The sequence below is a fragment of the Sinohyriopsis cumingii genome, chromosome 17 (assembly GCF_028554795.1).
Source record: "Sinohyriopsis cumingii isolate HCF-2022 chromosome 17, ASM2855479v2, whole genome shotgun sequence".
Lineage (NCBI taxonomy): Eukaryota > Metazoa > Mollusca > Bivalvia > Unionida > Unionidae > Sinohyriopsis > Sinohyriopsis cumingii.
In genome coordinates, this window is record NC_142977.1 from 51,168,516 (window position 1) to 51,189,681 (window position 21,166).

The 21,166-nt window shown below is 37.8% G+C and overlaps 1 protein-coding gene across 8 annotated transcripts in view; it reads left to right on the plus strand.

Moving 5' to 3' along the window:
• The window catches only part of LOC149778685 (heat shock 70 kDa protein 12B-like), a 53,128-nt gene that overhangs the window by 18,023 nt on the left and 13,939 nt on the right, over positions 1-21,166 (plus strand). Inside the window, exons 1-4 of one of the 8 annotated variants that reach the window (XM_089939496.1) lie at positions 7,415-7,484; positions 7,749-7,849; positions 8,898-8,977; positions 9,518-9,579. The gene's annotated coding sequence lies outside the window, so the exon portion shown is untranslated. Of the gene's footprint in view, positions 1-7,414; positions 7,485-7,748; positions 7,850-8,205; positions 8,978-9,517; positions 9,580-21,166 lie in introns of those variants that run through there. The other 7 variants (XM_089939501.1, XM_089939498.1, XM_089939495.1 and 4 more) reach the window with 7 other exon arrangements.

Sequence of the window (21,166 nt, forward strand, 5' to 3'; positions counted from 1 at the left end):
CTTGCACAATCAGAAAACCAGGGGGGTCTCTTGGTGTGAACGTATACAGGATAAACCCCTGTTGTGCCGTCGTAGTATCTGATGCGCTGTAGCTACCGTCGATGACGTCACATACAAGATTGACCGCGATAACATCTGTGATATTTACGATCCCCGGTGAGATGTGTCTGCCATCGGATGCTGTACTGTTGTCGTGCTTGAGAATAACAGGTTGTGGTTTTATTCGTTCGTACGTGGCAGAAATATCTTCGAAAGATTGATCGATGAGATCAGAGACTGATTTTCTCAGCGTGTGCGCGTTATATCCAGGAAGTTTAAAATCTGGAATATCCTTCACCGGAATACCAAATCGGGTTGCAAACTCCGATCTTTTTTGGTTTCCATAATCATCTTTGTAATCCAGTAGATTCTGAATTATTTTTTGATTTATAATTTCCATCGCGGATGCGAGTTTGTTTAGTTTTTCTATGGCTGTGATAATTTTATCGCGCGAACTTGTTAAATCAGAAATATAATCTTGAAAATATACTCGCAACAGTTCTAGCTGTTGTTTATGTGCTTGTTTGATTGGAATAAAATAACGAGTTTCTATATCTTCTGGAAGGTAAAGATGGTATTCCCCGCCTTTGAAAGCTGCCTCTATTATTTCCAAGGGGTGTCTATCTGATTTTGTAAACCAGGTTTCTCCGGATATTAATTTATCTGCAAATAATAAATAATCCCCGACGAGGTCGTGTGGGTCTTGCTTAACGGTCTCGAAATCTGATTTTTGGGGTGGTGGTGGGCCCGGTTCAGGTTCGGGTCGGGATCGTGGCCATCCTAATACGGTCCGAATTGAGCTGTTATAAATATACACGGCGTATCCCGGTGTTGAGATTTCAATGACCGCAGACAGCGTTGGTTCGTGCGCGGTCACAGATATTTTGGCTTCCTTGCCGGTGATTCGTTTTATTTGGCGTTGTATCTCATTGTTGATTTCTTCGATCTGATAACTCCCAGTGGGAAGTATAATTGTATCCCATTCTGGAGTGTCATTGGATTTGTTTTTGTACGAGAACACGAACGAATTATTCGGCTGCAGATCACCAAATGATGCCGACCTGATATTGGGCCAGCTGTGATACACACTGAGCTTTGCCAACGCGATTTCACTCACTGGAATTGGAGTTCGAAAATTAATACCAAATTCTGGTTTAGTCGAGGACACTGAGATCATTGTGGTCCTTACCGGTGTTGTGTTTGTGACTATTTGTTGAAGCAGTTCTATTGACATTATTTATTTGTTTAGTTTTCAAATAGTCATTGTACGCATCTGACATTAGTTTGAATTCAGAATCTGATATCGACGCGGCGTCGCTACCTTGCACGTCTAACGATGATGATATCAGCGATGATAATTTCTGATATGCGGTCGTGGCTGTATTTAATTTTGTCGTGTAATCGTGTAATTTTGTGTTAGCACACGAGGATATTTTTTTTGCTATGATGCCAAAAACTCCAGCTGTTCTTGTGGCCGCGGAAACACAGATCGTGGCGGCGACTGCTGCAGTTACCGGAGTGACCGCTGATAGTATTACTCCCGCGGATGCAACAACGGCAGATACTGAATAAACCATAATGTCTAACACTGTTATGCGTCTGCGGTATTTTTTTACCTTTTGACTGGTTACTTCGATGACAGTTTTTAACTCAGATTGCCACTCACGGACTTGATTATACCGATATTGTTGAGCATCTGGAAATCCTTCGGATTTCAACGTTGACATTATTCAATTACACGGTAACCAATTGAGGCGTTGCAGCGACGAATTCCAAACAAAACCAGTAAGATGTTGCTGTTAAATTATCGTCGTCGACTTCAAGCATAAATGTTTCCTCGGTTCCGCTGTTTAGTATTACAGTGCAAACCCCCGAATACTTATCGGTGGAATGTCTCCAAGGATATGTTGTGAAGATTTCAAATTTAGCGGCTGAAAACACAGACAACCTGTAAACACCGGTGGCTGTTGCTGTATATTTGATAGTGTTATTTTGTCGTGACCATGTTGCGAATCCCGATGATACCGTGAATACGATGTTGGTGATATGCCCGGGAGTAACTCCAGTGGGAACTTTAATCAAACTGGTTTTGTTAACGATATCAGGAATACCCGATACGATATCCTGCTGTGTTTGTTTGATCGTGTTAATGTCGGTCTTGATATCAGCGAGTTTTACATCGACGACTGGAGGAACCCCAAAGAACTTACCCACGGACTCATCAGTTTTTGCGAAGTTTCTTTGGAGTCTTTTAAACCCGTTCACGTGAACATCATACTCTGACCGCAGCGTATTTAGTTTACCGTTGGCGATGTCCACATATTGTTTGTTTGACGCATCCTGGTCGGATTCGGGATTCGCTAACGCGGTTATTTTGTTGCCGCTCATGCTGAGTTCGCCTGTCATCGTGTCGCCGGATTTTATTACTTTATCGCTGACTAGGCCAGCAACGTGTTTGTACTGCGCGTCGACGTATTGTTTATTTGCGGCATCTTCGAGACCTTCCGGATTTTTTAGAACGGTTATTTTGTTGCCGTTCATGCTGAGTTCTCCGGTCATTACGTCGCCGGCTTTTTTCACACATTTATCAACACCTTTATCAATACTGTCTTTGATGCTTGCGATTGATATATTCGAGTCCTTGATCCGGCCGCCATCACTAAATGCAACGAAGTTATCCTTGGTAGCTCCAAGAACTCTGCGAATTATATCATTCCACTTAATGTTGCTCGTTCTTAGTTTTCCTTGCCTGTCTTGGAAAATAGCAACTTCATCTGGGTCAACTCCGGCTAGATTCAAAAGATTATCGATTTCATCTCGGGTCGCATATTTTGAGAGATCAACATCTGTGCTTGGTTTACCTCTTCGTGTGAAAGGTCTTCCGTAAATATCCACCATTATTCTTATTGCTGTTTTTCAAATGCTAGCATTGGATGCGGTATATTCATACATTACTTTATGAGGAGGAGTTGCTGGATTTCTTGAGATTGCATCAAGAACATTTAAAACCTCCCTTCCACAAATGGGCGGATCAACTAATGTTTGTGTTGGTAACGTCGACTGCCACACTGGAACATTAAAAAATCTGCTGACATACCTGAGAAACTCAGTTGGCGGTGCTAAACCGTACGAATCGAAATAAATAATTCCGCGTGGATCGATCGCGTAAGCAACCCAGTGAGTTCCAGGACCGTCTTTGTTGTCGAGATTGATAATGCCAGTTTCTGGATTATTCGGCCGCGTCGGTAATTGATCTCGCATAAATACACCTCTGAAATGTTTTACACGCAATTTTTTAACAGCATCGAGTAAATCAAAATTGCTCATTGGAAACACTTTGTGTTTCAGCGTTAGAAATTTTTTGGATACCATGATGCGGGAGTTCCCGGTAGTCTTAGACCGCGTCCCTTTTTTTGTACCCTTTTCCGGTTGCTTTCTTTAGTGCCATTCCAGCTGCGGTTCCAACTGCACCAAGTGCTGCTGCCTTTGCTACGGCTGGTGCTGCCGCGCCAATCAACGCCGGTATTGCTGCGAGAAGAGGAAATATTCCACCGGTTTTAGTCATGTCCTTGATAGCTGCAGCAGAGAAATCAAGTCGGACACCGGTTTTTGCTGTTAGTGCCTTATTAAAATGTTTAATCTGAGTATTAGTCAACGACAGCTTGTTTGGACCACCAGTAATCTGATCTCGTTTTAGTGTTATTGATGTCCCGCACGTGCTTGCGTTCTTCGATTGCAATTTCTTTGTCTGACCGGAAGTCAAGGTGACATTAACGTGACTGTATGACATTATATTTCAGAAACTAATCTAATTGTTACATGTTTTCTACTGGAGCGTCAATAACTCTCATTCGTCCGCCAACACCTTCAAGCAGCATTGCTTTATCGGAGAGTATAACCGCGACAGCTCTAAAACCAGCAGGCGGGCCGGCGGGAAACTCACCTACATGAGCTTTGAAGTGTATATCAACGACAGATTGTTTGGTTAGATCCAAATGTTCCAGCGAAAAGTAATAAATCGGATACAACGTTGTGAAATCCAACTGTGATATCTGCAAGCCGGTATCAATATTTTGATCACGTCCCATAAATGTCATCAGACGATGATACGCACGCGCAACTTGATTATTTTCAAAATCTATCGTTATATCCTCGGATGGTTCTTGATGCCCGTTTATTCGCAGCGAAACTTCAGAGACAGCAAGTTTGTCAAATATCATATGCGATCGTGTTTGACTATTTACTCTTGCGTTAGTCTGGAGTGCCACGAAAATATGTCGTGGTGCTGACACACCCTGCTGTGATGCTATGTGCCACGTGAATTGCCCAGCACCGGCACCCTGAATGGAATCTGTAGATGTTGTCAGCCACGATATCAATGATTTACCACCTGTGTCCATGAAGGAGAGTAACCGTTGCTCTTCAGTGATTGATGGGGACATCACTGGCATCCACAACGCAAGCTTGAATAATATTACTTTACCGGCAGCGACACCAGCATCATCGTCTCGCCAGATAGCGTCAACGTCATCACTTTTTCGGTTAAGTACAACTGTATGATTGGCTCCAAAAATAACCTTTCTGACATTTCTGCAAAATCCAAAGATGTGAGACAGTGGAATTGCGCATGAAAATCTCCTACGGTCACCTGATAACATTAATTTACGCGTAGCAAAACCAAGATTGTAATTAGGGTTGGGAAATGAAAAATGTTCTACGTCGTTAAAATCAGCATCAGCAACAGGAGGAACAGCACGGTTGGTTGGTTGTCTCATAATGCTAGATCTATGATCCGGATGATCAGAATTATCCTTAGCGAACATCATAGTCGGACCAGCTGATCTAGTGTAATCATCTGAGTATCTCGCTAATCCCAGGATTGTTGTAGCAACGTCAACATTATCCTGAATTATTTCAATTTCTCTTCCGTCAATGTTGTATGAAGCACTTTTGAACAGCGCCATGATACCGTTGTTAACAAAACCAACTCGAACATTAGCTCCGTATGCTGTATTAGCGACAACATCTGTTACAAGTTCACCCGTGACTTCAAGAAATGCTTCAGCGGGCAGGAAATATCTACTTGTATCCTGGACTCGTAATTCAATTCGTCCGCGTTGATTAGGTACTGTTGCCTCATAAGAATAATACTGATAATCGCGCACGGACTCATCTTTTAGTGTTGGTGCATCCATGTCGAACGCTGGATCAGATATATGTTTAAACATTTTATATAAAATTATCGTCTTCTAAAACGAAATCCGCTTCCTGATATCAGGCTTGTATTTATTTGTTCGGGTGTTTGGGTTACAAGCTCTGCAAGTTTTTGATTGGCAGCCTGATTTATTACTTTACTGACGTCCGCGGGCATAAGTTCAGTACTGGCCAGTTTCACCGGTGGTGGTTTTTTTAATCTACGAGTTAACCGTGATAGTCTATCCTTGATTGACGCAAATGCCTTCCCGGCGAGATCACCAACAGATCCAAGGGCTTTATCCTTGACAACATCAATAGCTTTCATCGACAATTGTTTTGCAATCGGTAACACCTTAGGGGCTATTCTTGAAAACAAACCAGTAACTGTATCGCCGAGACCATCTCCGTAGGTTGCTCTGTAGACTGGTAATCGCGAGTTCACTACGCGGACTGGTAACACACTAGCGTGTCTAGGTTGAGAATTGTGCACGATCATTTTATTTAATTATTGTTTCTCTAACTAAATTTGCTAGTCGCTGTAGTAACCATCCGCGAGTTCATCAATGAGCCCCCGGTATGTACTTATATCCATGATGCCACGCTGAAATAGTCTCTGACAGATACCTGCGGCCTCATTTATAATTTCTGGGCAGTTGTTTCCGGCGCGTTTTCCTCCGATGAGAACTTCTAGTCTGGACACATCGTTGACGACGCTATCAGGACAGATGTGGTTATTATATCCGCTGCCTGTTTTCTTTTTTTCTTGTTGTTCTAATTCAGCAATTTTTTCTTCTATTGCGTTAATTTCTTCTTCCTTTTTTTTGTGTTGAGCAACTGCGGCTTGGTATGCATCCTTATTTTTCTTATTTCTTTGGTCCTGTTTCCATTTTTCTCCTACATTTTTGTAAAGATCGGATAGCTCCATCGACAGTTTAGCTCTCTTATCGCGTAATTTTTTTAGTGTTGGTTCGGGCGGCGGAGTGGGCGACGAAATGGGCGACGAAACAGGAGTGGTAAAATCATCATCATCATCGGGAGCACTAGCGCCCACGGGTTTACGCGATAAAAATTCAGGCACTGGATCGGGCAGTGTCATTTGCAGGGTCTGTTTTAGAGCTTGTGTTTTCTTCGCCGGTATTTTTGCCTGCCTTTCCTTTTCCTTTTCCTGTATTTTTGCCTGCCTTTCCTTTTCCTTTGCCTTCATTCGTTGGTCTCTTAGTTCCTTATTAACCCAAATTACGCCAGTTTTTATAAAATTATAGGTATCATCAATGCTAGCTATTCGAGAAATGCCTCGGTTTACTTTATAAACATAATCCCGCCACTCACCCTGAGTCATACCCGAGCCAGCTCCTGGTTTTAGAAATTCTTGCCGGTTAGGATAATTTAAGACAATCCAAGCAGAAAACTCCCTAAGCTCATCTATGTTAGTAAGCGGAATATTTTTTATTTCAGTAATACCATCTTCGGTAAATTTATTAATAAATGTTTCCTTAGCAACTGTCACTACTCCGGCGGCACCTGGATCAGCCTGTTGCTGTTTAAGTTCTTCTATTGCTTGAAGTAACCCTCGTTTTGTTTTGGTAGGGTCAGCAGGATCAGGTTTTCCTACAATTGCAGTTTTAACTTCACCAGTAGCTGCTGTAATAGGCTTAAATAATTCCTCCGCAGATGTTGCAAACTCAACTCGCGCTTCTTGTCTTGCTTTTAATTTTTCTTTGACGGAATCACGAACCGGAAGAAATTTTTTAATCGCGGCTAGTCGTTGTCGTGCCAATCTAGTTGTAAGTGCTTCTCCGATATTTGCCATTATTTATTTATCAATGATTTAATTCCGTTAACATAAAAATGTTTTCTCGCGGGCTGGCCCGACCATGGAAACTCATTTCCCAGCAGCAGAGGGGGGGGGGGGGGGGCTGGACCGACCGTGTCAATGACGACCCCGCACGGAAATAGTTTCAGATTTATTGAAGTAAACCAAGAACGTCAGCGGGAGGATGTTATTGCATTTCCCGGGTCGTCGAAGAGTCTCTCCGAGAGAAATTATTCGACGTTCAGGGATATTTTTTTTTATTTTATGGTCTACATGGAAAGGTTTATCGTCGAAATAAGTAAACCGAAACTGTTTTTGTCTATTCAGTACTATTTTAGTTTCGGTCTGTTCACCCCCCCTGCTGCTTGTACGATCGAATTCAGTGAAAATGGTAGTCAGATCCAGGAATTAGAATTAATGATATTGCTGGAAGAAGGTAGGTGTCTTTAATATAAAGATGTGACTATTGTACTTTTTAATGTCTAATGGCTGTACGAGTCATACCTATCATATATATGTATAGATCACATCAAGTGTGGAGGTGTGTTTTCTTTGTTGTGTAAAACTTGTCTAGACGGGTAACCGTTGTGTATTCATTTTTGTAGAGTATAGTCAATGGAAAGAATCAAACTTATAAGGAACCTAGGTGACAAGATATTTACATGGGTTCTGTTATTAATCACTTTTTTATATTTTACAGGGGCCTCGAGTTGTCGAGTAATCTAAAGCGCTCTGCATTACGGATCACTGCCATCTAACATCTGTCTAGGTGGGTTCGAGTCTCGGATTCGGCCAATGTGGGTATGTGAGACAGCTTGCCAGTATCTTCTCGTGGGTCGATGGTTCTTTCTGGGGTTTTCCCGGGTTCGTCCTCCACAATTAATACAGGCTGCCATGTATAGCCTATCGTGTGCTGAAAACTGGCTTTAAACCCTACAACAATATTATAGTTTACAAGCTATAGTCTTATATTATATTATATTATATTATATTATATTATATTATATTATATTATATTATTATGTTATGTTATGTAATATTATTATATTATATTATATTATATTATATTATATTATATTATATTATATTATATTATATTATATTATATTATATTATTTCGCCCGAGTGGACAAATGGTTAGAGCGTTACAAATCCAAATCACACACACACACACACACACACACACACACACACACACACACAGTCGTTTCGCCAGGAGACGTACGATATAATTTTTTGAAAAATGGTAGTCAGATCCAGGAATTGGAATTAAAGATATTGCTGGAAGAAGGTAGGTGTCTTTAATATATTGGTGTGACTATTGTACTTCTTAATGTACTGTGGCTGTACGAGTCCTATCGATCATAGATATGTAAAGGATCTAGACGGTAACCGTGTGCGTATAATGTGTAGATGATAAATGAATGGAAAGGATCAAATTTACAAGGAACATAGGTGACACTATATTTACTTGTGTTCTGTTATAAACCGTTTTGTTTATTTTACAAACTATTGTATGATATGATATGATATATTATATTATATTATATTATATTATATTATATTATATTATATTATATTATATTATATTATATTGTATTGTATTGTTTCGCCCGAGAAGGAAGAGATAAACGTATCTTTATCTTTCCAATGGTGATGCAAACGGCGCGAACATTGACATTTTCTATTTGAGATTCGTTACATATATCCTCAGCATCAGTTGCATCGTTCAACTGAAACTGGGGAATGTTAATATTGTATGCCTGAAGTGTGCTTCATAATATACCGTGTTTTTCTGTCTTCTGTAATCTAGGGATCTGTGGCTACAACATTTTGATTTTGTATTTAGGTTTTGAATGTCACATCAGTTGCTGAATTCCACCTGAAGCGGTGGTGTACTGTTACTAACCCCCAAGAGCTGGCACCCTGGTATAGCAGGCCTTCCTATTTCATCTGCATAAGCAAAAGCTGTCCTCATAACGCTGTCTATAGGCGAGAAACCTCTTTCTTTGGGACTCTTCTTTATTATTTTATTATTAGGACATGAAGTGCCATTCTTCATCCCACACTGATATACATTGAGTGCATTATATATATATATATATATATATATATATATATATATATATATATATATATATATATATATATATATATATATATATATATATGCAATTGTCGTACCTTCAATAAAGATTATATTTTCAAGTATGTCATTCATTTCAGTTTTGATTGCATACACATACCCCCTCCCCACCGTATCTTTGCTGTTGGTATACAACTAATTCAGATTGATGTAAAATGATTTGTCACATTGTATACAAATGCGGTACAAAGTCTTTTTCTTTGCTGCCATATCTATTTAGGTCAGAACATGTATGCATATATATGACAGTCTTTAAAATTTATTGATACAGATCATGTGGAATTTTGCGTAGATAGTGATTTTTTTTTCATTTCTATGTATAGGTTGGAACTATGAATATTATCACATAAACAGATACCTGTAGAGCATTCCACACATTGACGAGGTAGGTAGAAACTAGTTTATGAATTATTCACTATTGTGAAGAAGTAAAGAGGCAAATAGATATTCAATGTAAATTATTGTTCTCCTATGTAATTTGACACGTCAAACGTAGAGTGTGGTGAAATAGACCCGCACGAGACTTCCGTGTTAAATATGGTAAAACGTTTATTGACCGAAAGGATAAGTTTGTATGCGAATGACTCTCTGGACCCAGCAGAATTTAGCATAGGAATGATACTTGAGGCTCCAATGGGATTTGCATGTTCAGCAGGCAAAACCTATATAGCCTCAAACGGGGAATTTAGCATAGAAATGGCACTTTGGACCGAAACGCAATTGGATCTTGGGAATGGTATTCTGGACCCAAATGGGAATTTAACATGGGAATGGCAGTGTGGCATATGACATGTTAAAATGTATATAGACAAACAATGCATTGTTTTCCCCTCCACATGATGACTAGTCTGTAATAGTGTAACATGTTAGACGTGAAACTATTATAAATGTATCACATGCGAGTTCGCTTGTCTATAACACGAAATGTAATGATAAAATTACACCTATTTAAAATGCCTTTTGGAATGACAGAAATTCAGTTTTTTTTACTGATACCATATCATAGGAAACTAACGAAGAGGTATAAAAGAGAATTTAAATCTATTATCGTAAAACTACCTTAGCGACACCCACCCTCTGATCCCCATTAAAATCTAACTACTCCCACCCATTTATCCCCATTAAATAAGAAGTAAAACTCCCATTCCCGTATAACTTCCATATCTCCGTTAGGATGGTTGTGATGGTGTTTGTGAAGTTTACGGCGCACCAGTACTGTAAGTCTATACAGCACCACAAAGGAAGTGTATGAAAGGAAAATAATTATTGAAAAGGTTTACTAATAAAAGAAGGATAAAAGTATTGAAAAAGCGAAACACAATGACGATATGGTGGAGATATATGAGGATTCCCGATCAACGGGGGATGTTAACAGTCTTTGTAAATTGTAACAAGAATAGACAAGATAGACAAAGGTAATTAGTTAGTTTAAACAAGTGATATAAAAGAAGAGTTAGGAAAAATAATTAAAATCCCTTATATGCAAAACTAACTTCCATATCTCTCAAGCCACACTAAGATGCCCGTATAAATAAAGTACAACTACTCTCCCCTCTAACTTCCCAACATGTGTTCGGAGGACCAGCACCCACTCATCACCTCTGGACAGCGCAGGATGTTAAAGACGGTATATAAAATATAATTTAAATCCTTTATCGATCAAGCTAATTTCTAAGTCCCCTATGACCATATGATCCACCTTATAAGTACAGTAAAATCACCTATGCCTGCCCACCTCTCCTATTTCAGGTAGGATGTAAAACAAAGAGTATACAAATACATTTTAAACCCCTTTCAAATAAAACTAACTCCCAAGGACATAACCACTATGTTATTCCCCTTATAAATAAAGTAAAAAGTCTCTGCCCCCGCCTCTATCATCATTCCTACCTTCTCCGACAATCCTATTTAAAAAAGCAAAAACGAAAACAAAACATCCCCCCAAAAATAACAACAAAATAAAACAACATCCACTCATACAGGGTAGAATGTAAAATCGCATAAGAGTTAGAATTCCACTTCTTTAAAAAAATAACTTCCATAGTCCCCAAGTAAGATCTCTACCTCTTGTATGTTGTCCCCACCCACGCTGCCTTTTCTTGTAAAGCAAAACTACCATTCCTTTTGCTATTCTCACAATCCCTACGTTACCAGTGGAGAGAAAGAAGAAGAAATAAAGGTAGGCCACCATACTATTTTGACAAGAAGAAATTCGCATTAGGTTACCCTTTGTATGAGTAAATCATATGTACGAATGTTCATTGGGTTTTATTTTTTATAAACCTCATAGGACGCTCAAGGAGGTGGGGGTACATGAAATTTTAGCAGTCCTAAATAGTATTGATCATTCTGGCAGACAGTTGTGTTATTTATTTATCCATGATGATACAGCGTTTCATTTATCAGTTTCTAAAAGCTAGCGTTGTAACGATGCTATATTGTTTTGTGAGTCTGTATTGCTTATAACTTTGTCCTGCAAAGGCGTTGGCCCGAAATATTACAACATTACAATCTCTGGCAGGGGCTCTAAATTCTGGATTTTCCCAACGCTTGAAATAGACGGTTACCACGTATATTTCTGTCGCCGTGTAGAAGCAAATGAATCAAATCAAGTCAGAAAATGTTGACATGTATTTAGAACCCATGGTCTGACGTTTTTTCCCCAAGTTAGGTAAATTGTTACAAAACCTGAGCATTGAAGACAAAATATGACGCTTATGTCGATTTTGTTTTGCCTTAGATTTGAAAGACACGCAATGGAAAATATAATGGGCTAAAAGTTTTTACATACACAAACCATAGCCGAACTCAGTTCCATGTTATCAGTGAAATGTACGCCATTAAGAAACATACAAATGTATTACGTTTTGGGAGGTCAAGTTTGTTTGAAAAACAAGAAACAAAAGTATTATAGCCTTCTATCTAGCATACTCACGAGAGAGAGAGAGAGAGAGAGAGAGAGAGAGGCTTACTTAACAGAAAAAAAGTCGCCATCATCGTCATCGTTATTGTTATTATTATTATTATTATTATTTTTATATGCTCATTTGTTTCTCGGTTAACTTTACATTGTCAGAATCGTTCAGCATTTTACGATATTGCACACCTTCATACTGCATTCATGTGCATAAAGAAACTACTTTCTTTTGTAAACAAACAATGGACGCAGACGCCAGCAATTTTGATTTGTAAGCACATCAGGTACACTCGCGCAGTAGGCGCTTTACGTTTTGGTTGACTAAATTTGTTTCTGAATGAAGTAAAGCAGATATTTCGTGGACTGCCACATACCAGCTGCTTTGGCACATTCTGCGTTAACTTGCTGATAGAATGTTTCGGATTTAGGCTAGCTATATAGTAGACGTCAGAAAGGGTCCTTACAAATAACATACAAGTGACAAGGCATAAACTGTCTTCTTCAGCTGTTAATAAGAATGGCAAAAAAGTATACTTACAGTCTAATATCGTGAATTTCCTCAAAATGTACTTTCTTAGTTCTGCAAATCCGAATTACACGAGCCATGTCAAAAGTTCTCAATCTTGATTACACATTTCGAAACTGTACTGTAATTTCGAATATAAGTGCAATTAAATCCTCCTTACTGCACTCAAAATGAAATAAGCATTAAATTCCATAGCGTCTTTTTGATAATTACAATTGAAAGACTTAATATTTTCCCCACATTATAATTTCAATATTCAATGACAGAAACAGAAACACATTTGCAGATGTCAACACGCTTCTCCTTCGCTTCTTCTATCCTATATATTTCATGTCGAATAGTGACATATAAATCCAGTGCATAATCACGAAATTTCGTAGAATCGAAACAAATACCAAAATCTATTCATTCCCGATCAAATGGAAAAGTTGTTGCAATGCGCATTCATTCACAATATGACTCCAAATTTCGATTTAAACAAGACACGCCATTTTCTTTCGAAAGTTATGTCGAGCGCGCGACTAAGTTCAAATTTATCTGGGCGGAGTTATGTGCGCAGTAATAATGTTGTTGTTGTGTAATGGTGAATCTGCGCTTCTGTATTTAGTTTGGAATAGGCCATGCATTCAGTTACTTTGTTTCTTGTAGTGTATTTTGTTAATATAGTTAATCATTAGGTAGAATAAGAAAATGAGCATATAATAAAAAGGTTACTGTATTTGCATGGGAAAATATGAACTCGTTTTGTCGGATGGATATACTTCACTCTCAAGGTCGTGCAGTATTTACATCCGAAAAACTCGTTCATATTTTCCCGTGCAAATGCAGTAACCTATTATTATAATTAGTATTATTAGTATTAGTATTATTATAACTATCGTTATTTTTAATCTTGCGTGATTCTAGGGAATTATAAAATGTTGATATGTCAAAGTACAGAAAATTTAACATGGAACTGGTGGGCGTCTGTGTGCTGTATGTGTGTGCGTGACCGAGAGATTTCATTACAAAATTTTGTGACGTTAGAATATTTGTGAATATTTTTTTCATACTTTGAAAAATAAAACCAGGATATTTTCATTTTGGGTATATTTCCCCATAAATTAAAATGAAAATTCAAGAATACGGGCCCCCTTAAATCACATCAATAGGAAATTTGATATTTTTAAAAAATCCCTGAGGATTAAATTGGGTCCATTTTAAAATCCTGGTTTGCTAAGCATATTAAGTTCGCACAAAAATAACATGCTAGCATAGTTTTAATTCATTGAAATGTAAGATACATCAGTAGTTAGTTAATTAAAGACGAAACCATAGTTAACGCAGGCAGTAATTACAACTTTCTCTGTCGATAGCTGGAGATCATATGTTTTTGTTTAAGGTCATAGTTGGTTGTGATCCGGGAGTGGGTTATTTTTTGCGTCGGTATATGTTCTAATAGGAGTCCAAGGCTGTATTATTCTTGTAATCGCACGTGTTTTTGATCATAAAGCCGACGATATCGTGTTCAAAGGGAGGTAATCCATAAGAATAACAAATATTCAATCTTTGTCATTTTTGATACATTTCTTTGTACATATCAAACATAACTAGCATTCACTTTCCACGTACGAGTAAGAGGAACCCAATGCTTCGTTACGGGCCACTAAGAAAAAGTTGAATGTGTCGTTCAAGATTACATTATGCTACCAATCCATTCATGAAAAGATTTTTCCCTGAAAATAAAATCTGCGGATTTGTGACTAAACGATTGACATCTAAGCCCAGGTCTTTTCAATCATTAATTACTCTAATAGCCTCTTTTCATTTTTATAAATTTAGGGGTACGTGATTTTCCAAATCCCACATGATTAAAACACGCTCATTTATTTAATTGCATGGTAACTTTTTTATTTCTATATTTTCTAATGTGAATGTTTTTTTATAACACTGGTTTACAGCCGAAATGCTTCTGAAATAAATGCAGTCAAACTTTATTAATTCTGGGTCACTGAGAAAGAAAATGATGCTTACAATTGTTGTTTGGGTTTAGTTTTAAAGATATGATACTGGGTCATTAAATAAGACCCTTGGCATGGGAATGGCGGAGGATACGTGAGTTATAAAGGGAAGGGATCTCAATTTAAACCAGAAAAGACTAAAATAAATCGTTGACTGGATATATGAATAAATTTATGACTGGGTTTGGATAGTAATTGCTTTTTAGGCAAAACAATGAATGATGTAATATGAAGCTGGTATTGGGTCATAGATGATATGAATTGCATCATTTTATTCCTATACGTCATTGATGATGAAATCATAACTATGCTTACATCACTCTAATGAACAAGGTGTGTCAGAGAAGAAAAAGTGGACTGTGCATTATCCAAACATTCCATTAGCTATACGCCGAGTACCGCATGGAGAAGGACTGCCGGTTCCTGATGCACCAGAATCATTCTCACTTGCATCAGACGAATAAGAGGGAAAAGATGAAACTTCTAGTCTTGAATCATCAATGTCACATGACCCATATTTTCCCCATCCTCCTCCTCTGAACCACACCTCATAATACATGGTAAACTCTATGATCTTGTCAGGAAGTTTGAAATATCCAAGAGTAAGGCAGAGTTCGTGGGCTCCAGACTACAACATTGGAAACGTCTGGTAGGTGATGTTAACTGTTCCATGTTCCTTGACTGTCAAAAAGATCTTGTTCCATTCTTCTTCATCGAAGGTGATCGTGTAGCCTGTAACAACATCGATAGTGTTATGGCAGCCCTCAACGTCGTTCATGATAGATCCAGATGAGTGGAAACTGTTCAATGATTCATCGAAAACGAGGCTTAAATCATTTACTGCATAATGGCAAAGTTTTGCCATCAATTCCAGTTGGTCATGCAGTCCATATCAAGGAAATATATGAAAAAATTAACAACGTTTTAGGTGCATAAACTGTTACCAAAATCAGTGGCAGCTTTGTGGCGATTTAAAGGTTCTTGCTCTCTTTCTTGGTCTGCAGTCTGGATACATAAAATAATGCTTTTTTTCTCTGCGAATGGGATAGTCGTGCAAGAGATTACTACTAAATCATGAGAGATTGCCACTTCGACAGTCATTGGAGCCTGGGAGGAAAATATTATGTTATAACCCTTGCACATCATGCTGGGTCTGATGAAGAACGTTGTCAAGGCCATGTACATAACAAAAACAGCTTTCAAGTATCTCCTTGGAAATTTTCCAAGGGTAAGTGAAGCTAAGGTAAAGGAACGTGTCTTTGTTGGTATACAGATTCTTGAACTTCTTCGAGATGATGCATTTGACCGCGCACTGCGTGGCAAAGAAAAGACGGCATGGAAAGTATTCAAGTTAGTGGCAAAACTTTTTCTCGGAGACAACAAGGCAGGTAACTACAGGGAGTTGGTGGAAAACCTCCTCAAGGAATACAAAGGCCTTTCTTGCAACATGTCACTGAAGATACATGTTTTTCACTCTCATCTCGAACTTTTCCACCGAACTGTGGAACAGTGAAAGAAGAGCACGGCGAGCGATTTCACCAGGACATTGCAACAATGGAGAAACTCTATCAGGGAAAATCGAGCCTATCAATGCTTGCAGACTATTGCTGGATGGTGACAAGAGATACTCTATTTAATGAATACAAGAGACTAGGCAAGAAGTGCAGAGCAGACATTGAATAAGGACTAAACTATGTACTTGTATCTACATATTATTTTTTGCCTTTTGCTTCATAATACATTTTATTTATATAACCCTTTTGCTGTTGTTTAAATGTTACATAAACAAGACATTTGAAATATTATCATGTAAAGCAACCATAAACACATGAAAAGACATAAGTTTACAATTTATAATAAAACTAGTATCTACACAATATACATTGACGTAAAATGTAAAAACTTACATATCTTGGAAACAGTAGCCAATCATTTGTTTTAATTGTCATATTTGTATTCACTACATCAAAATCTATAATAAATAGCACATTTTATCTCTGAAGCAGACGACTGTAGACCAGTGTAATAAGACGATGAAAGTGGTCTAAACCCACTTACGTCCCCAATGCTGCTGCGTAGGTATAATCTTTGGTTTGTTGAGTCTCTGTCGTTTAAGAGCTTGAGTATACCTTTCGTTCTTAATTACGTTCCATACTAAATAACGACATAATACTTTGTTTTTCATTTGAATCATGTCTCTGGGTTGTGAGTAGGGCATGTGTGTACTGAGTGTGATGGATCATAAATACATGTAAAGCATTACGCTTTAGGTTCAGCATTTATATGTAGGTGCAAAATCTAACGTGACGTTAACATTACGCCTTGAATCCGTATGTCTAATGGCATGGATAACTAGCGACTGGAAGCGTCACATGTAATGTAAATTCGTTTTTTAATTCATTGGATAACATTTTTGTGTGTGCCAAGCCAAAGAGTGAAAAAGAAAGTAAAATGTTATGTTTGTTTCTTCAATCAGCTTGAAGTTAGCTAAATATTTTATTAGATTAGAAGAACAAGTTCACAAAAACATGTTATGACAAAAGTCATTATGAATGAGAGAGATATATATTAAGAAATACGCGTCTGTGTGTGTTTACATATCTTATCCAAATTAAACAGACAAATCAGAACAAAGGAACACTTACTTTGTGGTATATTCAAAACTCTTCGTCATCTGTTCGTTTTTATTTTCTTTCTTTTCTCGAATTTTTCATGATAATGGGCTCTTCTGTTTGTATGAATTTAAATTGCTTGGTGCAATCGTTCCTCTCCTGTTTCTTCTTCATTTCTTCTGCTTTCCGGATTTGTCACTGTGTGGGACACTTTCTTGACCAATGTATTTTTTATTGACAATGGTACAGGTATCTGTATATTTGTGAATCTTTTATCTTGTATGATAGGTTCCTTTTCGTTGACTTTGTGAACATTTTGGAACCGAAAATCGTATGTCTTGATAGTCATAACAAAGTATTTTGACTTTTACCTCAAGAGGATTGGCCTGGAGTTTCCCAAGAATGCTTCTTAAAGTGTATTTTTGAATGACTCCTATTAAATCCATGACAAGAAGTGACCTCTGTTGTCGCTTCTACAGCTTCACAGATTGAAACCGCCTAGATATGTTCGTTTAAGTAGGGGTCACTATATACTAGAGGTATTCTTCGTGTTTTCCTTTCGCTGTGTAATATATTTATGTCTCTAAAGAAACAAAGTTCACATTTTCTTTCTTTCCTTGTCATATGTGTTTTTCCATGTACTGTTAATACATATGTCACAACAAAACTGCAGAATCCAAGAAATGAAGAATCTTACATTCACATGAAGGTCGTCCAAAATTCAAAGGTAGAGTATCATCTGGTGGAATCACCTTTGTTATGGAAATCCAACTTTTGAATGCTGACATTGATTTCCTCCCATGGAATTTGGTCTAACACTGATGATGCAAATCGTGCCTAGTGGAGTCTTATAACTTATTCGTAGTTATCACGCTCTGAATATTCGAACATATTCAAAGTAATCAATATTTTTACAGCATTCAGATCCCATTCATTGAAAATTAAAAGCCATTTCTGATGAATTTCTTTATTCTGCCTTTCACTAGAATCTGTACAAAGTGTTCATACAATTGCAGTAGTAGATGCTGAATGTGATCTTCTAAACTGTAAATTTATAAAGTGTAATTTGGTGGCACATCAATTGCTGATGAAGTCACATTCGTAATACTTTAACATTTGGAGGGTATATCATATTTGTTCTGTGTGGGATTTGTCTTTCTCGGTGAACATACTCTACTGTGTGGGATTTGTCTTTCTCGGTGAACATCTGTACTTTAGATAATATTCATAACCTAGAACTTTTTATATTGGAAAACTATACTGCATCAAAGACAAACACTCGACAGGGTTTGCCTCTGCAGCCGCTCGAAAATTTAAGTAAGTCCGAGCTAAAGTCCACCACACGATTAAAGAATGTTAGAAAGCATTACGGAATAAAGGTTTCAGTTTTAAACTCTCACTCTGCTATGAAGAAAGTAGGGGTTATGATCCGTAAAATAAATGGTAAGGGAAAGTTAGACTCTTTCCGATATCTCAAATTAACAGTAAAGGTTTCAACTCCAAATATAATATAGTAAATATACTTCCTGCTAATTTGTCTAAAAAAACATCATCATCTAATAATGTGAAGGCTGTGAAGTCAAAAGAGAAGATATTTAAAATTCACATAAATAATTCAGAAAGTTATCATCAACCGTTGTCATATCTGTAATTTTAAGGTTTGAAAAAGGCATGTGATACATCCGCTGGGCCTGACGAAGTACTTTACCAGTTTTTGAAACACCTACTAGAGCCATAATTAAGCTCTCTTTTGGAAATTTTCACTGACTTACGGACCACTGATAATACCAAAACTTTGGAAAGAGGCTACGGTAATACCTGTTCTAAACCAGGATAGAACAGATCTTACGAATAACGATTCCATTGCTTTGATGAGATGTGTGTGTATAACGATAGAACGAATGATCAATGCAAGACTAGTGTGGTGTTTGAAAACTAAAAATTTAATATCTCCTTTCCAATGTGACTTCCGATATTGCCATAGTACCAACGCTAGGCTGAATACACTTGAAACGTTTATTCGCATTGCATTTATCAAGAAAGGAAATTTATTCGCTGTAATCTTCGACTCGAAAGAGGCCTATCATACAACATGGAAGTATGGATAATGAATGACCTGTACGATCTAGATCTAAAAGGCTGTCTACCCACTTTTATATCGAATTTTCACTCAAAAAGAGCATTAAAGGTACTAGTAGGTTCTACGCTCTCTGACACGTACGAACTAGAGATGGGTGTGCCCCAGGGCAGTGTTTTATCACTTACACCTTCCAACATCAAAACTGATATCATTACTAAATGTTTGGGTATTGGCGTGGATTCTCCCATATGTCGAGAATGTCCTAATATGCTTTTGAGCGAAACACATACATACAATTGAAGACAATTGCAACATAATATACACAAGATTCATACTTGTGCCACTGTCAATAGTCTCATATTCACAGATCAAAAATGGTATGCATGCATTTCTGCCAGCTACGAAGACAATATAATGATTCTAAACTCACCCTGGACGGAACACCTATACCAATTGTTGAGGAAGCACAGTTTTTAGGTATTGTCTTCGACGGAAAACTCACCTTCATTCCACACATAAAGAACATGAAACCTAAAGGCTTGAAAACTATCGGTTTACTCAAAGTAGTGGCGCACATTGACCGGTGTGCTTGTAGAAAAGTCGTTCTTAACTTTTATTCGATCCCAGTTGGATTATAGTTGTGTCATTTATGGTTCAGCCACAAAGTCATAGTTAAAGATGCTTCACGCAATTCAATACCAAGCGATATAAATCTGAAATCATTTAGGACCATCGCCATGTTAAAATCTTTGGTCCATCACACCGCACACAAACATTATCCGTACAATATGCACTCAAATTAAGATCCTACCCTGTGAAGCCTACGTTTGCGTCTTTTGTCCAACCAAGAGACAAAGCTGACAATAAAACAAATCAAATGCCATACATGCCTTTGGCATTAGAATATCGTTCAGCGTTCATTTTACAAACATTGACCTTTCAAAAATCCAGAAGTCTTCTGCTTCCTTAACATCCCCCTTGATTACTTAGACAACCCAATGTACTTTTTACGCTGCTTGAAGGAAAAAAAATCCGAAATAAATCCTTACAGCTTTTTAACTCTTATGAGGACATTCTCTCTAAATTCAAGAACTACACAAGAATTTACACTGACGGCTCAAAGGATGAGAAAAAGGCTTCATTAGTGGACAGTACACTACACCTATTCGCTTGCCAGACGGTGCATCGATATTTGCAGCCGAAAATAGGGCAATAGACATTGCCCTGAACTATCTCGAAACCAAGCGTATTTCAAACTCTATCATCTTCCCCGATTCAATATAAGTACTTCAGTTACTACACAATATGAAGCTGGAAAGCTCACTGCCATACCGATCGCTACTACATTGTTCATCAAATGACGGAACTTTCTGATACAGTAAATGTGACTTGGATTTTAGATTTCATGAATGAATTGAACATTTGTTCCAAAGTATAGCTTGTGTGCAATCCTTCGAGTATTTATAACAAACATATGTACTGTTAATCACGTAAATGTATGTTTAATTATCTAACTACCCTTAATAGCCACCGTTTACATCGCCTGTTGATCGGGAACCTTCAGATATTTAAACCATATTATCGATGTTTTCTTTTGTACTTTATCGCTCATTGGTAATAAACCTTTTTGGTATACTTTATTTTACCATATTACTCTTCTTGTGGCACTATATTGTAGTCAGTTGTTTAACTAACGTTGGGCTACTGTGACAGTCAAAGTCAGTTGTTCACTAAACTTTATCTACCGCAAAAGTAAAAGTCAGCTCTTTCCACTAATAAGTGTGACAAGGAAACAGTAAATGTCGGTTCTTCACTAGACCTATGCTACTGCAACAGT